Source organism: Varroa jacobsoni, unplaced genomic scaffold (genome assembly GCF_002532875.2).
Source record: "Varroa jacobsoni isolate VJ856 unplaced genomic scaffold, vjacob_1.0 scaffold_1063, whole genome shotgun sequence".
NCBI classification, from domain to species: Eukaryota; Metazoa; Arthropoda; class Arachnida; order Mesostigmata; family Varroidae; genus Varroa; species Varroa jacobsoni.
In genome coordinates, this window is record NW_019213965.1 from 195,661 (window position 1) to 208,375 (window position 12,715).

At 44.3% G+C, this 12,715-nt stretch overlaps 1 long non-coding RNA gene across 1 annotated transcript; it reads left to right on the forward strand.

The window, feature by feature from the left end:
* Nucleotides 1-560: 560 nt before the first annotated feature.
* Nucleotides 561-7,133, forward strand: LOC111266174 (uncharacterized). The gene is made up of 4 exons (XR_002683916.2): nucleotides 561-1,538; nucleotides 2,076-2,180; nucleotides 2,433-6,683; nucleotides 6,912-7,133. It is a non-coding gene; the product is annotated as an uncharacterized LOC111266174 (long non-coding RNA).
* The last annotated feature ends 5,582 nt before the right edge of the window (nucleotides 7,134-12,715 follow it).

The following is a 12,715-nucleotide window of genomic DNA, read 5'->3' on the forward strand; positions in this document are numbered from 1 at the left end:
TCAGTCGAACAGCGAGCGATGCCATTGGGCTCAGTATATCAATTCTGCCCAATGTTCGTGAATGTCCCATGCAAAGCACCTAGAATCACCCTTCTGTGAGATCAGCCAACACCAACCCATCAACGACAGTTGTCCCAACACTACTCAATGGGGTATTCTCAAGAGAATCGGTGGCCACGTCGGCCAACGACTTGAAAATTTACTGAGATCTATTGTGTTTCCACGCACACCGCATATCGTATCCGTTATGGCTCTTTTAGCAAATATATACAAATGCTACGTTCGTGGCAAGTCACCATTTTCCATTTGTATCTAGCCGATAGCTGACTGGAGGCAACAGAATCGTTCAAGCGGCACCGTAGCGTAGGCAAAAAGCTTAAGTCGGCAATTCTTTCTTTACGAAACCAAAAGAGAAATACACCCCACAGGCAATCCACAAAATCGGCATCACCTAAAATTTTACCTAATTTTCAAGGGCCTGACGAAAACCGAGTCTCCTATCCAAAATAAAGCTTTATTGATGATGATGATGATGATAATCTTGATTATATCAATTCTTGCTAGCGTAATAGTAAATGTTTCGAATGATGGATTGATTTTTGATTACGGCAAACAATAACGGCGATACACAAACAAAGCACAGGGCAGCTGGACCGACGTAACGGTCCGATTCCATACCTAGACGAACTAGTTTCCTTCTTGATGTTGCCGAGGCGGTCGGCCAATGTCGGTCATTTTTATGGCCATCTTACTGTCGCCGGCGCAACTGCTGTTGTCCCCAGTTCGGTTGAGCTTCTTAAGCGCGACTTCTTTTATTGGTGATTTAGCCCCAGACTGTGCGGCAAGCGCTGACCTACCCGCAAAACAAAGCGACGACTTGGCCACGTACCCCGTCCCTACGATTATGACAATGTTTGACTTGTCCTACGAGTCGAAACGGTTTTGAAGGTGTGCCGCACGGTATCGTGAACCGATCTGGTGAAAAAATGCCGTCAAACCAATAGACAACGAACCGACAGAATCCATGAACGTGAACGAGGGCTGATTGAAGCTATCCTACAAGAAACACATATATGTAACTTATTTTACTGTGTACGATGTTTGTTGGTTGAACTCGAGATGGATGACTTCGATATTTTACGGAATGACTGTCAGATAGGGAATAGTTGTGTCGTCTGGTAGAATTGGTCGGGCGAATTGGTGGTGCCTACTCGCGTCAAAATAGGGTTGATGTCATTATCACGACGACGATCGGCTACGGGACGGCAGATAGGCGAACGGCTGAAAGCACACGGCGAAAACCAGAGAGCGAAGGAGATAAAACGAGAATGGAGAAATATTCATTCACGGTCACAACTAATGGAATTGGCATCATACACTTGCAGAAAAGATGTAATGGCCGGCATTTCTGAGCTAACGGCTTTGTCGCAATGATAAGCATAGAGTCATCGAAATAACGACTGGTCACAACTACCTCGACACCAAGTATTTGTTACACCGATCCCGTAGTCAGACACAGGAATTAACATATTGTTCAGGTGAGCCACTCATTTAGACTGTGCATCGACGTTTGGAAAAGCTAAAAATCCATTTTCGGAGACAATTGCCGTCCTATAGCGTAGCATTTTTCGAGCCGACGTCAGCGAGCCTTCTGTATAATTTACGAAGCTTCAAATCACGTTTAATTACTACTTACAGAACTTATAAGAAAAACAGATAGTTCGGTAGTTTTGGAACTTCTAAACGGGACCTTAATTTCGGAGGAGGAAGAGACAATAGTGGAAACAACAACAAAGGTCCCTTTTTTAACTTACTTTGTCCCGTATTGATTTCAATAACGCAAAAGAAAGTTATGCTATTTGCTAGCTTGCTATGGGAATTCTAGGTGTGAATTAACGTCGTCAGTTGTCTTTTCTAGGTTAGGTTAGGTTAGTACGTACGTAAAGTGAACGGAACATTTCTATCGACGTCACACCTGGCCACCAGTTACCGATCCCAACACCTTGCACCAGACAATACCAGTTATGTTGAGAGTAACAACTACTGTAATAGGTCTATATATGTCTTTATTTCAGTCTTCCGTTTTTTCGGGAACGGCCTAACGAGCCGGTGACTGGCAGTTAACTCAGAAGCAGGACGTCATTGCTAACTTCGACTCATACTATCATCTATTCACATAAGTAACAGAATATTTGCCATTACTTTATTCGTGGTGTTATGTTATATATATACATAGGCTGGTTTCCAAAAAGGCTAGGTTTTGTGTTCGTACGGTGCCTGAAGGCGAGTATATGATGGCAAGGGATAGCTTCGGCTAGAACGGCGCGTTCTGTTAAATTGTGCCGACGTATCAGATACATTTCATACTTATTCCTCCACTTTACTGGTGTTGCTGTATATGTTTGTGCTTTAAAAGTTTTCTGGTTTTACAGCCAACTATTAACATAAGTTACAAGGCACACGTGGCTACATTCGTGCTTCTCCAAAAGAAACGTCCAATCGGCAGGTCAGCTTCTCCTCTGTATGCTTTAAATTCGAAAATTTACCAGAAGACAAAAAAGACCACATCTCCTAGATCCTGTTTAATAAAGTATGCATATTCAATACGCTTTACCGCAAAGAAGTCATATTTCTTTTACTTCATCTTGTTTTGCTACCTAATGTCGAAATACCGCCAGACATTCAAACGTACCAGTTCCGTTTCGAATTAGCTATAATCGTTGACTAAAGCGCCACCTGCGCCCTTTTTGCTATTGGACAGCTTTTATTTTAATTCTACTAATTCTATTTTAATCTTTACGCGAGATAAAAAATTAATTCTTTTTCTAATAGAAATAACATCGAACAGCAGCCAACAACACTCGTAACTTAAGAGCTGTTTTCCTAATAAAGTTTAAATGTGGGGCTATTTTGGTATTTGTGAACCATTGTGGGGCATTTTTTCGAATGGGCCACAAGTTGCTGGCCTCCATTCACGACCAATCAAACCAACACGCTCTATGGGAAAAAATCTGTCTCTTTCTCTAGGGGCAAAAATATCTGTTAAATAGGTTCGATATTCCGTGCAGATTTTCGCAACATGAAATTGGCCAATAAGCACAATCCAAGTGGAATTAGCTTGGACAAACCCACGAACCTATACTTTTACTAGTAGAATAAATATATGGTACAGTGTCTCCATAGCAATATATTCTAACGTATATCGTAACATATTCGAGTGGACGCCAAAGAGATAACTGGAAGCTTTGCTGGATCTAATTTAGCACGCAAGGGAGCTTATTTTAATTATTAACGGATTTTCTAATGACTGCTAAGCTCCATCTTCTTTAAAGGTCAGATTCGGACGCTGCGTTTGGCACTCTTCTTTTTCACTATCAAGAAGCCACCGCTGTGTTTTTCCTCCGCTAAATTCAGCAAAGACAACATTTGTCTTCTTGCCTTACACCGTCATCGACAACGAAGCTTCTAGGGAATCGTGATACTGTCAACAATAACAATCAGCCGCACGGTCAGTCATAAGAAGACTGTTAACAGATTAGTGTGAATCGGCAAATTGTAGAAGGGTGGAGCCGGTCTGTCCTTCTAACTGTTCCGCTTGTTTCACGATTCGTATGTTTAGCATTATAATAAACTCAATGGTCGTGGCGTAATTTGGGAGCGGCCTATCGTTTACGCTACTGGCTGACTGATTTATTTCACGTCCAGTGACACCTATTGCTCAAGGCTATAGCATCCGATTGCTTACTGCCAGTGTATTACGAACGAATAAACTCGTATCTTCAATTCACGTATACTTCGTCCTTGCGAAGATAGGAGCTTCATTCCCATAGGAAATCCTAAACGTTTCGTGCGTGTGAATTGGTAATAATTGTCTTTTAGTAATTGAACCGCAGGCAAATTAATGGACACATCCTACCAATGTCTGCGCTGTAGCGTATTCTGAGCATATGCCAAAGTGTGTTTGTATAAACTTTTGAATGAGTTCACTCGTGAGGAGCTTTTGCCTACATCTTCTCATTCATAGTAGATAGCGACCCGCATCTCACCGGATAGCTCTCCTCCTGAAGTGTTCTTCTTCTCCTCTATCGATTAGACTAGGAAGGCCAGCTTCAACAAGTGTACCTGATACTGGTGCATCGCATTTAGTTTAAAAACGTTACGCTTTAAACTTGATCTGGCTACGTTACAGCAAAACTTCGGTATGCGAAGCCTCGGATTGTCCATGTTTTTCTCTTCCTCCGGACAAACTGACGCGTGTCGCTAATCAGCCGTATTTTCATCTGTTCATTTGAACATTAGCGTTCACTCGTAGCGTGATGGGAAGCGGGACGAAAGCTCGATTGACAAACAAGGATGGTCGAAACAATCGATTTGGACGAACCGCTCCCGAGCAAGTCAGGCCGAAGGAGCAAGCACATGCGAGTAACTTGCTTGTTTGACCGGCCTCAGTCAACGTACTTGCACCGAATTTTCAGATCGAAACAGACGACACTGGGAACGCGCTGTGTTACGAGGCATCAAGGAGGATTTATGGAACCGCATCTCCTAATAGGCGCAATGCTTACCGTTACTGTACAAGTAACATGGCGTAGAGCAATCAGGGCCGAGTTAAGTGCTCGTCGTCCCACTCCTCACAGAGGAGAACTAAATACATAAAAAAAAGACGTTTGCAGGCCGAAAAGACAGATATATGATCGGCATTGGCATATTCAGTGTGACATCGGATATATGGTACTGCATTCGTACGTAAGCCTCTATGTAGAGCTGTATATATCTGAAGCGGGGTGAAGTCTGGTAGTAATAGTTCTCGTCTCAAATCACTGGAGTAAAGTTTTACCATACGCAAAACAAGCATCTTTGTATGAAAACCATATCCGTGTACAACTAACCAAAAGTTCACTCATCTTGGAACAGCTATCTTTTTAGGCGCTCACTTCGGCAGCGACTCACTCGATCGAGGAGGCTTATCAGCCGGGCCACGACAGGTCTATTTGAAAGTGTTAGGCGAGTCCCCACTGATTTGATTTTCCAGTAATACTGATGTGATATTTTCTTCGAAAGAGCACACGATCCCCTACTCAAAGTTTGACTCAAAATTGCGACAAACAGAGGCTGGTTGCGGTACGTCGTAGCCATCAGTTACCCCGTCAACTTCGATTGGCAGATGACTCGTCTGTAAAAGTATATGGTTTTCTATGCGCTGCCGGCTGAGGTTCCGCTGTATTGCGTCTCCTAAATGATGCAACGATAGGCCTTCCATGTTACCATCGTGCTTTTTAGCGTCGTATGAGTACGTTGAGTTGTCTACAAGTGACTACCTTAGTTGACAGTCGTTAATTGTGCTACAAGGCGGTAAAATGATTTGCTGATGTTAAGGACATCATGGGATTTTAGTCGCAAGGAACCGGGTTAGGGGTTGTTTTTATTGACGATTCAAAGATTTGTGCCGCTAATTCTAAACGAAATAATAATATATAAAATACTACGAAATAGGTGGGCCACGTGGAAAAAGTAACATTACATTTCTTCCGCTCGTAGCGAATAGCACTTCTAGACTTCGGTAGCTGCAAAAGTAAAATCAATAGACAGCTATAGGTCAAGGAAACGTCACACTTTGAGAAGACTGAAATCTTCTCAAAGTTATCGATTTTTTCATCTACGAACCAAAATTATACCGTGGCCTTGCGTCGGTAAAACGTGAGCGGGTGCCACGGCCGACATATTCGATGGAGGTATCATTTTCGCTAAATCAAGTAGACCTGATATATCCTATTCGCGCTCTTCTACGTAGAGTTGATGGAATTACGATTTTGTAATGAGGAAACACTGATTGGCTCTCATTTTGTGTGGTTTATCTCCGCTACCCAGGAAATCCTCCTGGGTCCAGACATTAGATTTGCATACATATAAACAAATGTAAGACGTCGGTGATACCGAAAAATGGTTGTTAATATTCAAGACAGATTTTTGCGTGCGAGCGTTTTTGGCGCATTTTTATTGATGTTAGTGAGTTGCTGCCAACAGGTCCTCGAAATGTCTTTGATATATTTTACGATTAATAATTATATCGTTATTTCCGCTAATGATAAATTTATAAAAATAAAAAAAAAATAATTCGAGCATAAGGACATTTTTTTCGGCAGCCCGCATCCCGTGTACTGGTGTCGTCAAACTAGAGACTGGTTCATTATCATAAATGTCTCTAGGGAAAAGAAGTTTATCTCAGATAGTTCGTGTAAGACTTTGCAAATGTCTAATAGAGACTGCGTTTGGTGTAAGAAACGTTCGCGCGAACATCTGATTCTAGTTCGCTTAAGCAACTGGAGGAGGTTGGCAATGCCATGAGAAACGTACCTCGCGAGTTACGACAAATACTAAATTGATTCCTTAGAGTGTCTTTCTCATTTGTTTAGCAATGCTACAGGCAAATAGCACTATGCCCACCTCACACTACGGTTCGTGCCACTGGCACGGAAGCTGAAATCGATCCCCATGTGTAAATACGAGGGCTTAAAGTAGGCACCGTCTGCGCTAGATAAGTCAATCTTCTCGCAGCGTCATCAAGTGACTTGTTTTTTCGTCGTTTGCAATTTACCTAGCGCCAGCACAGAGAGAGACAAACGACGGTGGCACGAGCAGCAAGATACTTGCCGGAAATTAGCGATCAAATAATCTATAGAACTGTGAGTTTGAAATAGTATTGGCAATATATAACGTTTTTCCCTGCTTTTTGTCTCTTTCCTCTCTCCGGTTCGCTGCGCTTATCGTCACTCTCATCAATCGATGGGTGACTGACTGTGTGTATTCCTTCTATATGATGACCGAATAATTTCACGCTCGTACACACTCTACACTACACACTAAGCCAAGGCATGAATTATCTAAATAATTTCCTTTCATGACCAACGAAGAAGAAACACACGACGAAGTCGGCAAATCCGAAGCATACGAGGTCGCCGGACGACGAAGCACCGCGGCTAAAAATTCGCGGCATCGGTACTGCCCCAGCCATACGGATTGACTCGACTCACCCCACCAATTGAGAGTTCACCCATCGCATGTTGACTTTTGCCTAGCAGTCACATTAGTTGGTAGAAAAATCAACCCTATAATAAAGTGATCCGAACAAATAAAAAAAAAGTACGTCTATTTCAGAGCATCTCACCTATCCAATAGTAACACTTGTTGTAATGGACAATATTGGTACCTGTCCATATGTTTGTATATGTGTGTTTGTGCGCCCGTTCGTGTCGGGTGTACAATGTATATCTATAGGTAGCAGCAAGAATTACCTATAATTTTCTTCCACTCTTCTACTTCGTTCTCTCATCCATCTTCAACTGATTTAGCTAGAAAATACGTCGACGATAGTAAATAGCCAATGGCATAAGTATGCGCGCCGACGGCGGCGGCGAGCGTGAAGACCGATACTTGTTCTTCACGGCAGGCTTGACAGGCTTCTGGGCCGCAGGCTCGGTGGACAAATTATTATTGATCAAATATTGCATTAAAATTGCTTCGGCCGGAGATCGACGTGAGAAAGATGTCTCGTTTACTTAACAAGTCGGGCACGGTAAGCGAAAGGGTCGCTGTTGCTTTGTTTGTAGTGAGTGACGTGTACGCTCGTGTGTTATCTCCATCTCATCATCATCTTCTCTCGTTTCCGACACTGAAGCTTCTGAAGTGGAAACTTCTGTGCCTTTGCTGTTGGCTTTGGTAGAATGTTTTTCTTTGGTTGATTGTATGCGCTTAGCTCTCGTAAAGGTCAATTGCCGCTGTTGGGGTAACAAAAACGTTTTGCAGAGATGATCCGTCACAAGTGGTCTCTATAAGCATGCGTTTTAAGGGACTAGTCATTGGCGTTGCTGTTCCTTTTGGCGGAATGACGACCCTTTGACGAATATCAATTGGCGTTTTAATTAGATCGTTTTAAGATAAGCAGAGCCGTTCTGGTAGGCTTACGTCGCTCTCCTCATCCGAAGTAACCACTTGAAAATCAGTGAATAAGCAAGCATTGCTAAAATATCCCTTATAGGATGCAGCTTTCTGCTAATTTTTTCGACGGTAACACTACCGCGCAGCTCGGACATGTATCTATCAAAGAAGTTGGTATGGAATATGCTGAAATTTTCTTTGTGAGAGTGTCTATCGGTAACGCTTACCGGATACTCAAGATCGCCAAAGATGTTCTGTTCTTTGCCAATCTTTCCTTCTTGGTCGGTCTGGCGGCAATGCGATTTCAGCCAGTCGGTGCCTCGAAAATCAGCACTCGAAAGCGTCCTATAAAATAGTAGGAGCAGAGACGGTAATAGCCAGACCATCAGCGAATATAGGATAACTATCTATAAAAGTACACAGTAATATAGCTGCACCCGCCTGTTATCAACATCGGCGGCAGCGGCGGTGCCACACCGCCGACAGAAGCCATAACGGCTACGATAAACTGGTCAGAGGTCGTGCCGTTTTCCACTTCTGAAAGTACGTCGTCCACTGTTCCTACTACAGTAATCATTCACATCGCAGACGTAACGCCCGCGTGCGCTGCATGCAGCTCACATTTACAGTTAGAAATCGTAGTTGTATACGTTACGCAGCCATCGTAGCGGATCACAGCCGAGCTCACAATAGCGACAGCAACGAAACATAATGGCAAGAAGACCGCGAACGCTATAGTGGTGTTTAACCTAAGGGGTATTATAGCAACTAAAGAAAGGCTGGCCGCGTGTGCTAGCTGGAACGAGCCACGACCTCTGACACGATGTATATACATATATATATATATATATATACATAGACATCGAGGCTCTGGCCGGCCAGGGCAGTCATCTACCCTTTACACAATTACAGTAGTGATGTATCTTCTGCTACTGCTACTAGCGCTAGCAATTTTTACGTTTCTACTGTGGCCGAACGTTAACCGCGTCGAGCGAGACGCAGCGTGCCACGCGGACGAATCGAAGAGGATCTCGTCTTAACTCGTACAGATGAAAGAACGAATGGCCGACGAGCAGACGATCAAGACGCGCCATTATAAGACGATAGATACGGATCCAAGTTTGAAAACGTATATTGAACGATATCGACACACACAGCCATGCACATACGTCAAGCAGAAGCGTTGACCATGATCAATGTATTGAAAAGGACCGCGTGATCGATAAGCGGCAACGAGAGGCTCTCTTTCGTTTAATGGACACGAAGTGAATTATTAGTAAATTTACGGATAAACGTATTGTTTAGCCACTCTTTGCCCTGTAGCTTTTGGCGCTACCGCAACCGTTCGTCGTCTACGTAAGGGAGAAAAGCGTAACGTGTATGTTCTACAAGCCCATTTTCCTTGGGGAACGTATGAGACACTGAAGATGAAATGACGGCGGTGGTTGGTAGTGCTACCAATCTCGCGCAGGTAAGCACCAAATTCTCTATTTGGAGAAAATGCACACAGATCGATGTATATAATTAGCTGTTAGATTTGGTACCGGCTTATCTAACAGCACTCCAGTGTATTTCGTGATGGTGACAGTGGTTGCAACCGGCTAAATAACCCGCGGAAGTGTATTTCGAAAACCATTACAAGCAATACGTTCCCCTTTCACAAAGGTGTCGTACTGTACAGTCGCAACACGACGCAGATCAGTAGCTAACGGCTAAATTAACTTTTGCGGCCAATGTAACGTCTGTATAACTTCAGTGCCTCGATATGATTTCCTTGATGCAATGAAATGTCAGCGATGAAGACGATATGATGCAATGACTCGCACAGCAGAATCTCTATCCGACAGAGAACAAGGGGTCGTTGCTTTCAATTTCAGCAACGACACATACTACGAGATTTGTGTAAACAAGTTATGCATGGAATACAGACTCTCTACGGTTGAATGAGAATTAGAGAAAAAAAAAAGAAGACAATTATGGATTGTAGCTATTCCAATTTGCCGCACTGCCACCCATGAAAAAAATCCGGGTTTTAATTCACCACCTACTCAACACTGCTCCAACGAAATACGGCAAAATCTGAGCCGTACATACTTCACCTGCCTGACCTATAATCTGAACACGAGGCCCTCGTTTAAGAGCTAGTCGCCTTTTTAAGTTAAACAATGCAAACCTCCATATTGCAGACGATTACCAGCCACTGAGTGACGAGTAAGCGCCATCTGGCGCGCTCGCTCGTGATATGTAATTGTCATATAGACATATATGACGCGCAGATTACTGCACAGTGAAGGCAGAACTTCTTTCAGATAACGTTATTCGATTTGATGGTCAAAGTCGAACCAATGTCGATGGTATGGTGTTCTTCTAGACATCACCATAACGCTGATCATATTGAAGATGAAATGTTCACATAGGTTCAATGCTGATGTGGGCGACCACACGATGTCGTCACGCTTACAAAGACTTGTGTATATCTAAGTCGTCTAATTCACCAGCCTTGACTCTGTAGTCTTCCGATCTTCATCCGCTCATATAGGGTCGTCTCATTTCACGCTGTCAATTTCTATATTATTCATTTTTTTCGGAATAGTCCACAGTTCATGAGCGAGACAACGGCCGATGAGACCAGCGATCCATCCATCCATCCATCCATCATTTAATAGGAACATCGTGTTCCGGGAATTGTCACCAAGGGATGTTCAACGCGACCACGTGCAAACGAACGATCAGAAAACTCTAGCCCGTTGAAATGGCTACGGCGACAAGAAACTGTGCGGGGAAATGTGGTGAAGGGAGAACGAGAAGAGCTCCATTCAAGGGGTCACTTGACGCAGTTGAGGTGTCAATGATTATTGTGTTCCTGCGAGAAGTTTTGTGATATATTCGTTTGCAACGCAAATTGAGGACATATTCGTAGTTACTAGATCCTTTTTGACTTATAATAGGAGTAGATGTGCCGAAGAGAGGTGCGCTGTAGGATATAATGACAATAATTATTATTATAGCCTAATCGCATACGTAATTGAAGCATTTGCTGTGATACTCTATAGTGCACTCTTCCCAAAAATCACTTCTCTCTATGGAATTGTAAATGATTCGTGTTACTATATTGCGTTGCCCAGTCTACATCGCAGCCTGTTTTTGTCGAAGGGGCAAAACTCGGTGAGTTCTTTTCTGCCTTTTCTCTCGCTATTACCTTTGATGTCGTGTCTTCACTGATCTTCAGTTCCCTGCCACGCGTTTTTTTAATGGGTGATGGGTGTCATAAAAAGTTGTCGTAAATGCGCCTCGGGCTTTGCGCGCGAATAATGTTTTCGTTGTTATCGTTTTCGGCGCTATTCTCGTCCTTGTCGTTAACACCGGCTGCTCTCGCCTTCTGTCGTAGTTCAATCCATGTAGTTTTTTTTTCGTACCTCGTCGTGGACATGTTTGTTATCTGCTATCATATCATTTCCGCACCTAAACGTAACTCGTAAAGGGCACATGACATTTTTGGTGTGGCTGATGCGCACGGTGGAACGGATCGCGACCGCGGTAGCGATGAAAGCGGTAGCGCTTTTGAAGACAGGCTTGTCGCGTCAAATCGTATGTGAGTCAACACTCCCTCGACGGTCTTCAATATTATAGCGTCTGACAAGGCATTACGGCATCGCTCCCGTCTATCGTCTGTCCGTCCACCCGGCCGATCGCCCGCCCGCCAAATGTTTGTTCCTCCGGGTGTCATCAGCGAATAAAGGCGCAGGACACGGTTGCACGTGCCATTTACTCTGCTAGCCAATATTACCGACGTGGGCTTGCTCGTAGTCTGGCTCGCGAACACAAGCCACCTATCATTCGATCGCTAACGATGTCGTCTGTGCCAAGTGGCCGTAACAATACAGAAACGGTGTCGTCCGACAGACATAACTAGAGACCGCTGCTTTTACTGCCGCCGCCGCCGCCGCCGCCGCCGCCGCCGCCGCCGCCGCTGATGACGATGATGATGATGATGTCACCGAACCTACGGATCACTCTGATGTTTTGACGAGCGCGAGACAACGTACAGACATGCACCGACACAGACACAGGCAAACAAGCACAGCTAGTCACAGACGTCTCGCAAACTACTCAACAAGCGAACGAGCGATCAACAACACCTCGATAGGCCCTGTGGACCCCGTGTCGAGGGAGACCTTATCTTTTTTCCGACACATGTTTCCATCACCTCTTCGTCCTTCCCCTTGGCTCGCAGTTCCCTTTCCTTTCACCAATACTTCTTCATTTCTTTTGAAAGGAAATAATCAGCCTCACGGTTATAGGTAGCGGATGTTGCCACTGCCACTGCGACCGGGGCCGTAGACGTCCGTATAGTCTGTGGCTTTAAGGCCTGCTGGCCACTGCCGCAGAAACCGCTTCACGAAAATAATTCACAACGGGACGCCAAAGAATAAAAAATACCTGATAGAAAACAACGTTTGTGCGAATCGGCGACTTAACACTGCCACCAATGGGCTCTACTACGACGCTAGCGGTGAGAGCAGACACGATAGGCAAGCGCACCGACAAGGGCCGCTGTAAGTGGCGCAACGTCGTGACAAATAAAGAAATCATCACTGTCAGAGACGGACTAAGAGAGGCCGGCGCTGAAAAAAAAACGACAATGAAATTGAACTTTGCGCTGGGACCAAGTTATTGCCTGTTGAGGGTTGGCCGCTTGCGCGCCAGCCGACGCTCTCCCTGTTGTACGCTCCGGCTAATCAGGACCAAAATTATTTGACTACGAGTTAAAAGCCCTGGC